Source organism: Halichoerus grypus, chromosome 5 (genome assembly GCF_964656455.1).
Source record: "Halichoerus grypus chromosome 5, mHalGry1.hap1.1, whole genome shotgun sequence".
NCBI classification, from domain to species: domain Eukaryota; kingdom Metazoa; phylum Chordata; class Mammalia; order Carnivora; family Phocidae; genus Halichoerus; species Halichoerus grypus.
The window spans coordinates 69,101,026-69,111,124 of NC_135716.1; positions in this window are offsets into that span (position 1 = coordinate 69,101,026).

Genomic DNA, 10,099 nt, shown 5'->3' on the forward strand with positions numbered 1-10,099 from the left:
CATAGTTGGTTTTTTTTCCCCCCCCTTTAATTAAAGAAAACTTGAGTTTTGTTTTTAAAATTTCACAGCTCACCTAGACATAACTGGATACCAGGGTAGCGTAAGGTAGGGTTGAGGAGTGATTTCTTTGAAAATTTGGTACCTGTTATAAAAAGGAAGGGAGATAAAGACATAGCCAGTATTTTAAAACGTGTCCTTTCAGAAGATCAACTAATGCTTATATGTAGTACTTGAGACACATTATAGAAAAATTGCAAGGTTTACATTGAAACCATGGGTTCTATAGGCAGGTTTCCCCAGTGCGTAGCCTTGGGAATGTTACAGTATTACTTGGCTAGGGCTGCCAGAGTAAAATACCACAGGCTGGGTGGTTTAAATAACAGAAATCTGATTTTCTGTTTTCTGTTTTCTAGTTCTGGTGGCTAGAAGTCCAAGATTAAAGTGTCAGCAGGGTTGGTTTCCTCTAGGGCCTCTCTCCTTGGCTTGCAAATGGCCACCTTCCCCCAGTGTCTTCCCCTGATCCTCCCCGTATGTGTGTGTCTGTGTCCTCATTTCTTCTTATGAAGACACTAGTTATATTGGATCGGGGGCCACCCTAATGATCTCATTTCAATGTAATTCCCTCTTTAAAGACCCTATGTCCACATTTAGTCACATTCTGAGGTACTAGGGGTTAAGACTTCAACATATGGGGGGGCACAATTCCACCCACAAGAGTTACCCTCCCTTTTGAGCCTCACTTTACTCATGCTTAAAAGAAGGAAATAGTAACATCCTCTAGTTTTTCTGAGGCTAAACCAATACAATGCTGCAAAGCACTTCGCGGTGTATAGAGTTTAGGGAATACTAGCTGTGGTCTCTATCATCATCATCAACGAGGTAGCAGTAAGAGGACAATCCACATGTTCACATCATGCCCAACATCAATGAAAATGCCCTACAGCACCGAATCAGAAATACAGTGGTGGGAGGGATGAGTCCACACCTCCTCTCCTGCTCCTAACACACAGGTATCTCAGAACAGGGGACTGCTCTAGCTTCCAGAGATTCCAGCAAAAAGCTAATCCCAAGTCTGACTGCCAGGACCAAACCAAACTCGGAAGGAAGGCAAGGAAAGAGAAACACATCTTCCTTCCCTCACACAAATGCCTGGCTTCACCCAGCGAGCCAGAGGCTCCATCTCCGCCCCAGAGCTGGTGGTCAAGCACAGAAGGGGCAATGGCCAGATGATGAGAACTCCGCTGCTCCCAGGTACCTTGTCTGGGATGAAGTTTTATAATCAGACGCCTCCTGGCAGAGACAAAGCCTGGCTTGTCCATCCCCGCTTCTCCAGGGAAAACAGCACAGTCATTAACCCGGTCACCCCAGGAGTTGGGACACCTCACGCTGGCATAGCAGTGAGTCGCTGAAATAGCGTTGTAAGGTAGCCTAAGAAAGCCAAACCACAGTGGAGAAAGGCAGTGATTTCTCGCTGGGGTAGGGAAGGGGCCCCAAGAAAGAACAACCAAGCATGTGTGCTCCAGGGAGAAACGTGCACGAAGATCCGGAGATCCGCTGAGTGCCTCACTATTTTCTCCTTCACCGCACCTTCTCACCAGTGCTTGTTTTTAATTTATGACATGCGGTGCTAAGGAGACTGTCTATAGATTTAACATTGGCATTTCCTTCATGCGGTAATCCTTTGAATCCCATTTGCTGTAAATTTCTGCAGGGTGACATAAAAATGATCTTTATCCTTTTTATTACTGAGCACATTATAATGAGCTATTTTTTCCCCCGGTATTTGGGAAAGGCTTGAATAAGGCACACGGGTTTTGAACCCCCAAGCCCACCTCCTTTGGCCTAAGTCCAGGAAGAATGCTACAGCTATAGGGGCCAGGGTACAAATCATCACACTGTCCATTGTTTTGAAAAGTGTTAATGGAGAATGGCTCTAACGGTATGATTTTCCCCACACAAACAACTCAGACCATCACTTGGTATAAGGAAAGGATTTGTATGTGGCTCCATATGCCAATTTCTTTTTTTTTAATATTTTATTTAGTTGGGCACCTGGGTGGCTCAGTCGTTAAACGTCTGCCTTCGGCTCAGGTCATGATCCCAGGGTCCTGGGATCGAGCCCCGCATCGGGCTCCCTGCTCAGCGGGAAGCCTGCTTCTCCCTCTCCCACTCCCCCTGCTTGTGTGTCTCTCTCTGTCAAATAAATAAATAAAATCTTTAAAAAAAGAAAGATTTGATTTATTTATATGAGAGAGAGAGAGAGCACAAGCGGGGGGCGGGGAGGGGCAGAGGCAGAGGGAGAAGCAGACTCCCCTCTGAGCAGGGAGCCCAGACAGACCCGGGGTTCAATCCCAGGACCCCAGGATCATGACCTGAGCCGAAGGCAGATGCTTAACCAACTGAGCCACGCAGGCGCCCCTCCATATGCCAATTTCAACAGGGTTAGTCTTCTTTCCATTATGTTATACACTTCATAAAATTGTCTATAATGGCCATATATGCAGTAAGGTACAAATAGAAGACAAATATATTCTCTAGCACCCAATAAAGGATTTTTGAGATTCCACATGAAGAAGGGAAAAGAGAGAAGTCAAATGTTTGGAACCAGGAGTTTACCTAGTAAGATGTTCCGATGGTGCGGTGAGGAGCCAAGGTATTTCTTTCTCCCTCCTTCTATTGTCTTGTCCTTGCCTCTCCATCTGCGGTCGTAATTCCTGCTTTGGCCCAGTTCCTACTGCATTACCCTGGCCACCAGCCCCAGCAATAACACTTGTGGAAGGCAAAATAATGGCCCGCCAAAGATGTTCATGTCCCACTTCACAGAAACTGTGAAAATGTCACAATACTTGGCAAAGGAGAATTAAGGTCACAGGTGGGATTAAGGCTGCTAATCAGCTGACAGCAAAATAGGGAGATTATCCTGAATTATCATGGATAAAGGACCAAGGCTCTTAAATGTGGAAGAGGTGGCAGAAGAGTCAGTGTCAGAATGAGGTAACATGAGAAAGGCTCAATCGGCCATTGCCGGCTTTGAAGCTGGAGGAAGGGAGCCCGTAGCCAAGGAATGTTGGCTGCCTCTGAAAGCTGGAAAGGCAAGAAAACAGATCCTCCCCTAGAGTCTCCAAAAAGTAAGGCAGCCCTGCTAATACCTTGATTTTAGCCCAGGGAGACCCCTTTTGGACTTGTGACCTCCAGAACTATAAGATAATAAATTTGTGCTATTTTTAAGCTCCTTAGTTTATGGTAACTTGTTACAACAGCAGGAGGAAATCATACACCACCTCTTCCTCTTGGCCCTCTAGAACTAAAGGAGGAAGCAGCATCTTGCAGTACCTGATCCATAGGTCTCCCCACTGTCCTTGATTGGCTCTCAGATCTTTCATCACATGCATAACCCACATATCTAGGTTCCTGGCTGGACCGTGACTAACGCACGTACCATAAATGCAAACTGGTATTTAATTTTCTAAAAAAAAAACCCAAATGGTAAGAGAAAAAATGCTAGCTAGTAAGTTAGTTGTCTCTGCAACATAGATACTGCAATGTCCAAATCTATTTTTCAGATGTCTTTTCCAGTTGGAAACTCTGCATCCATATATTCATATGTGCATGAGTTAAATATTGTATGCTTGTCATCTCTGATCAAGCAAAAGAAGGAAATACATATGACATAGAAGACCTCGCTCTGAAGAATTTTCTTCCTAAAATCAAAAGCTCGCACATTTGTCTTTCCAGATCTGTCCAAACCTGCTCTAAACAACCAGTGCCATCAAAAACTCACCTCGCAAGTTTCAACCATGGCATTTTTCCCTATTAGGATTTCATAGGAATATTAATAATGCTATCTTCCTGCCATTTTGGCAAATGCAATATTATGCATCATTACTAGTTTTTTTCCTAAGAGCCCTTAGGCCTTCTGGGGAAGAGGTGTTTTAAGGGCAGTTAGTTTAGATCTTTAGGAAAAGCTGAAGTATTGTAGCCCAGGTAGTATCTGCTCAATTATGGAACATTTATTTTATAAAAAGGCTTTAAACAATTCAGTTTCTTCTTTAGAGCTCATTTAAAGACCTTATTTTGTTTGAGAAAAAGAAAATTCACCAGTTATAATGAAATAGTCCACCCAGGGGGAAAAAGAAGTCTCCTTCCTCATTCTTTTTCCCACAACTGCGCTGTTCTTGAATGTACAAGAGCATCTCAGGACCCTGGCCCAACGGAGAGTGTATTGGTTTCCCAGTGCTGCGATAACACATTCCACAAAGTCAACGCAGAGTCAACACAAAGTTATCATCTTAGAGCTCTGGAGGTCAGAAAAGCAAAATGAGTCCTAGAGGGCTAACGTCAAGGTGCCAGCAGAACAGGTTATTTCTGGAGACTCCAGGGAAGGATCTATTCCTTCTCTCTTTTACCTTCTAGAAGCTGCTGATATCCGTGGCTCATGGTCTTATCACTTTAGTCTGCTTCACGTGGCCTTTTCATCTGTCTCTGACTTGTCCTACTTCCCTCTTGGAAGGATCCTTGGGACTGCATTAGGCTCACCTGGGAATTCAGGATATCTGTCATGTCAAGATCCTTAACTTATCACAGCTGCAAAGGCCCTTTTGCCATATAAGGTAATAGTCACAAGTGCTGGGGATTAGGACATGGACCTACTGGGGGGTCATTTTTCAGCCTTCCACCCGTCTACCCTCTGGACCCCAAAAGATTCACTCCCATCCTGCATCCAAACTGCAATCAGCCCCATCCCAAGGTCCCCAAAGGCCTTAGCTCATTACAAGTCCAAACTCTCATCCAAGTCTCATCGGCTCCAAACCCCCAAATCATCAGGTATAGGTGAGTCTCTGCATGCAATCCATCCAGTGGCAAAATTCCTCTCTTTCTGTCCACTTGTGAAATGAGAAAACAAGTTATATACTCCAAAACTAGGATGGGCCGTGCATAGGGTAACAGTGACGGACACTGCCCTTCAAAAACGATGAAAACAAAAGGAAAAAAGAAGTCTTTGGTCCCAACCAATGTTCAAAGGCAACCGGGCAAAAACTCCATTACATTTTCGGACCCAGAAATGATTTTCTGTGGTTCCTGGCCCACAGCTCCACCCCTGAAGTCATGTCTTTTCTTGGAGGGTGGCACACGTCCACAGCTGAGTACTTTGTCAGCCTGTCTCCTACCTGTAGAACATGGGGAGTGCCCCCACCTTCTTTCATTTGGCCTCTCTGTGTCTCTTTCAGTCAAGGCTGACAGGGTTTCTGCTGGTATAACATTCTCAAAAACTCTATGGGATGTTATTCAGCCTGCCATGGATAGCCTGGACAGGGTAATTAACAAAGGGAAGTAAGTGTGACTTCTGAGGAAGAGAGTAGACTATGTGGCAAAGCACTACAGACACAGAACACAGTCATTCAAGGTTCTTCAGGGTGGGTTTAAGGCACGTCAGGCCTTTAAATCTCAAGTTATACACTAGAACATATTATCTGAAGGAACTCTGAACTGTGATATGTCTCCTTACAGGCAGAAAGTCAGAATGCAGGCCAAAAAGGAAAACCATGCTGCCCAGAAGATGCTGAAAACTAAAGAGAAAAATCAAAAAAGGAGGGGGGTGCTCAAATTATAGCAGGAAGGATTAGGGAGCACTTGTTTCTAGGAAACAAAACTAGTGTCAAGCTGGTAAACAAAGTCATGAACTTGCTTTCTGGGAGATGCTTAATAACTTCTTTGGAAAGGGGCGACATCAAGGACTTTCTTTCCTGAGCTCAAGTCCCCATCGCTGGCAATATGGACACTGTAGAAGCAACGATCAAACCATCCTTTCACTTTCCATCCATTGACCCAGCAACAGGGAAAAAATAAACCAGGGAAAGACTCAGGCACATGAGTGGCCCGCAGAGCATCCCACAGGTATGTTCCGGTAGTAAGGGCAGGATGGCCACATCATGTGCCCATATATGTCCTGGAGCCCCCAGTGCCATTTTTGGCTAACCCAAAAATCAGATCAACTTTCTCCCATAGGAATTTGTCATACATTTCAGTAGATGGAGTCCAAATTAGAGACAAATAGAGTGACCCATCTAATTCCGCCTTTCCAACTGATTTCTACAATTGCAATTTAATTACATCACATAACTGGATTAATTTATAACAGTGATAAATAGGCCCACTAGCGATCATGAAAATGCAGCTAGAGCCACAATGAGATATCATGTTAAACCCACTAGATTGGCAAATATTTAAAAAGTCTGACCATAGCAAGTATTGCCTGGGATGAGAAGTTGGAACTATTGAGGGATGCAGAGGGGGGTTTCAGGCGGAAGAGGGAGGTTATAATTTAATTCAACTACTCTGGAAAACAATTTGGTAAAAATTAAAAAGTGATACCACACAACCCAGCAATCCTACTCTGAGCTATAGGCACTAAGTTAATCCTCACACATGAGCCCATGTTTAAGACAGTAACCCAGTCTCCTGACAGGAAAATCAATAAATACATTGCTTCATATTCACACAATGGAATACCGTACAGCAGTGGATATAAGAAAATGACAGCTACATGCTTCAACATGGACGAATCCTAGTAGCTTAATATCTAGTGAAATAAGCAAGTCATAGGAAAATATATACCTCTGGTCTGATACCATTTAATAAAGTTCAAGTCAAGCATCACATTATAGAACCCTAGCATACATAATAGTTCTGCAAAGAAAAGAAAGCTAATGAAAATGAACCAAGTATCAGGATATTGATCAAGTGGAGGTAAAGAATGGGATGGGGGAGCTTCTGCACGGGACTTCAAGGGTTCTAGGCATGTTGTGTTTCTTCGGTCAAGTAGGTGGGTTCGCAGTGGTTTGTTTTATTATTAAGATGAATAATGTTCATATGTTACATATTTTTGAAGTATAACCAGGATACAATTTTAGAATTCTCCCACTGTCCTTCCAAAATTATGAGGAAGCCCTTTTCCTCCCACCACTGAAGAAAACTCCAGTAGAGCCCCATGCCTGTGCTGGTCATGCTTAGAAATTCCCGCAGTCACCTCCCATGACTCAAATCAGAAGTTAGGATGGTTTCAACCTTCATTCAGTGCTGAGATCTGTCTCTCTCATTTCTTCCAGCGAGGCATATCATGGGCAGGCTACTTGAGCTCAGCTTCTCCTCTCTGTGATCACCTCCACTGCCCCCGCCTCCCCCAGAGTTCCTACCAAATTCTCCTCTGAGTTGGAGCATGAGGAGGGAGTGGGGGAAAGAGGAACAGAATGTTCTAACTTAACCATTTAGATCATAAACTGGCTTTGAGCTCTCTGGACATGGCAAATTCGAGAACGTATTCCTTCATGTACCCTCTTGGGGGTTCCTGCCAGAACCCAACTGTGACACTCATGTGGTCAGCCATGCACTTTCTTCTCCCTGCCAATGCTCCCCACTTGGCCCTGGTTTCCTGGTGGTTCACTGTACACAGAGCCTCTGTTGGCATGCTCTCGCTCTCCCAGGACCCAACATGGCTCCAGGTTGACTTTCTCGCCAGATAGGTAGCACTTATCTCTTATGCAAGAAACATTCATGTCTCCTTGGCCCCAGATCCACCCCACTCCCCTATGTCCTGCCCCAGAGCATTTCTTTGACCCAGCTCTGTTTCCCTCTCAATTTCTGGAGCTGGAAGGTAGAGGTCAGGGTTGACACTTTCTACCCATCCTTAGCCCCTTCTTCTAGGTGAGGGGTGGGACAAAAAAAATCACAGAATAGCTTTCACCTGAGGAAGCAAATTCAAAACTTCCTCCAAATGTCTAATCTTTTTTATATGCATGATTTGGTTAAGAAACCCAAGAGTTATGTAACTATTTTTTTAAGACTTTATTTATTTATTTGTCAGAGAGAGAGAGAGCACAAGCAGGGGGAGCGGCAGGCAGAAGGAGAAGCAGGCTCCTTGCCGAGCAAGGAGCCCGATGTGGGACTCGATCCCGGGACCCTGGGATCATGACCTGAGCCAAAGGCAGATGCTTAACCGACTAAGCCACCCAGGTACCCAAGTTATGTAACTATTTCTTGGTTATTTAGTTTTAAAAGTTACATCTGGTATCTGTTTCTCAATTCACTCTGGTATTTGATATCTTTATATATCAGTGCCTTAGGCAAATATTCTAACTTCACATCTTTTGACAGGCGTTATCAAATATTTCACTTTTCACATGGAAGAGAGCAGCCTTGTGTTAGATTCTAAAAGCCACCCGTCTTCATTTGCTTTGCACTCTCAGACCTGGCCTCCTTGGAGTTAGCGCCTTGGGCTCGTGGCTGGTCATCCTTGTTGGCCCCTACCTAGTACTGCTTTTTACTCAATAGCATCTTACTAGCACGGCAACGATCATGAGCACAGCATAGCTTTGACCTCATTTACGAAATGGAGATAATATTACCTGCTTCACTACAGTGAACGTTAGATGAATGCAGAAGTAAAAGCACCACACAAGTATAATTTGTTTTTACTATTATGTAAAAATAATAGTAAATGTATATGTAAAAAGTATGTAAAAAGAAAAAAAAAAGAAAAAAAACTTCTTTACAGCCTTGGAGGCTATATTCCAGAAAAAACTTTGGAACGCAGGATCAAGTTCTCTTAGAAAGTATGGAATGGGGGCGCCTGGGTGGCTCAGCGCATTAGGTGTCTGGCTTCGGCTTGGGTCATGATCTCAGGGTCCTGGGATCAAGCCTCACATCGGGCTCCCTGCTCAGCGGGGAGTCTGCTTCTCCCTCTCCCTCTGCCTCTCCCCGTGCTCTCTCTCTCTCTCTCTCAAATAAATCTTTTTTTAAAATGTATGGAATGGGGTGGGGAGGAAAAATATAATTAAAAGGGCACAGGAACAAAAATTTCTAGAAGATGTTTGCTGCTAAAACAATTAATAGCCATTATATTTGAATAATATTTCTAAAATACTAACTTGAAAACATGTAACCCTTCTTCTGAATAATCTTCAGCTGGTCAAGAAATATTGCTTTTGATTATGGTCTAGGGTAGAGTCACCAGGTAAAATACAGGATGCCCAGGGAAATTTGAATTTCTTCAGATAAACAATGAATATTCTTTTAGTATAAGCATGTCCCTTGCAATATTTGAGACATACTTGTGCAAGTGATTATTCATTGTTTATCTGAAATTCAGATTTCCCTGGGTGTCCTGTATTTTTATGTGCTAAATCTGGCAACCCTGGTCTAGGGAGGAAGTTTCTTTCACAAGTTTTATGTTATGCAAATTGAATCTTTTTCAAGTTTTCAAGTCAGCCTTCACTAGATTGAAATGTCATGCATTTTATTCTTACGTTCTCCTTTGTTCCATTTTCATAAAGCTCAATAAGATATACAACCTCCTGGACTTTTCAGAAATACTTCTTGTATCTAGTCCTGTAATATAGACTGAGAGGGCATTATTTGTTTGTTTCATAAACATTCATAGAGTACTAGGGACACGATGATAAGAGAGAAGAGACCCATTCCTCCCCGCATGAAGACTAGGGTCTACGGAAGGAGACAAATAGTAACCAATCATCACAACCCCATAAACCTGCTTACATAATTTTTGAGGGGGAAGCAATAATTGTTTTTGTTCTGCCTAATTAAGGCTCTTGATCTAAACCACCAATATTTATTTAAAGGTTATGGATTTTTTAAATTGTACAGAAAGAAAACAGTGACATTAGAATCATAGTTGACAAAACTCTGGCTGGCAAGAGATTACTCTCCCCCAAACCATCTGCATCATTTCTCTTGTTTTCACAGTTCTGATCCGGTTGCTGCCCGATCCCTTTTGACCCTTGGTTAATATGGGAGTCCTGATATATTTTTCCCTTCCATTAATTCCCTTTCCTGACACTAACGAACACCCCTATTTTTTCACTATTACATGAAAACAGGATACCTATGATTTTCCTCTCTAAGATCTTATAAATGGGGACCTGTTCAAATATTTTAATGCCTTTTCTATCTCACCAGCCTCCTGTCCCTTCCCCAATGACTAGTTTTCGTAGAGACTTTTTTGTACCTTTAGATCATTATTAGGATTTCCTTGCAACTCATCTCTTTTATTTCAAGAAACTTTCATTAGCTCTTACATTACACA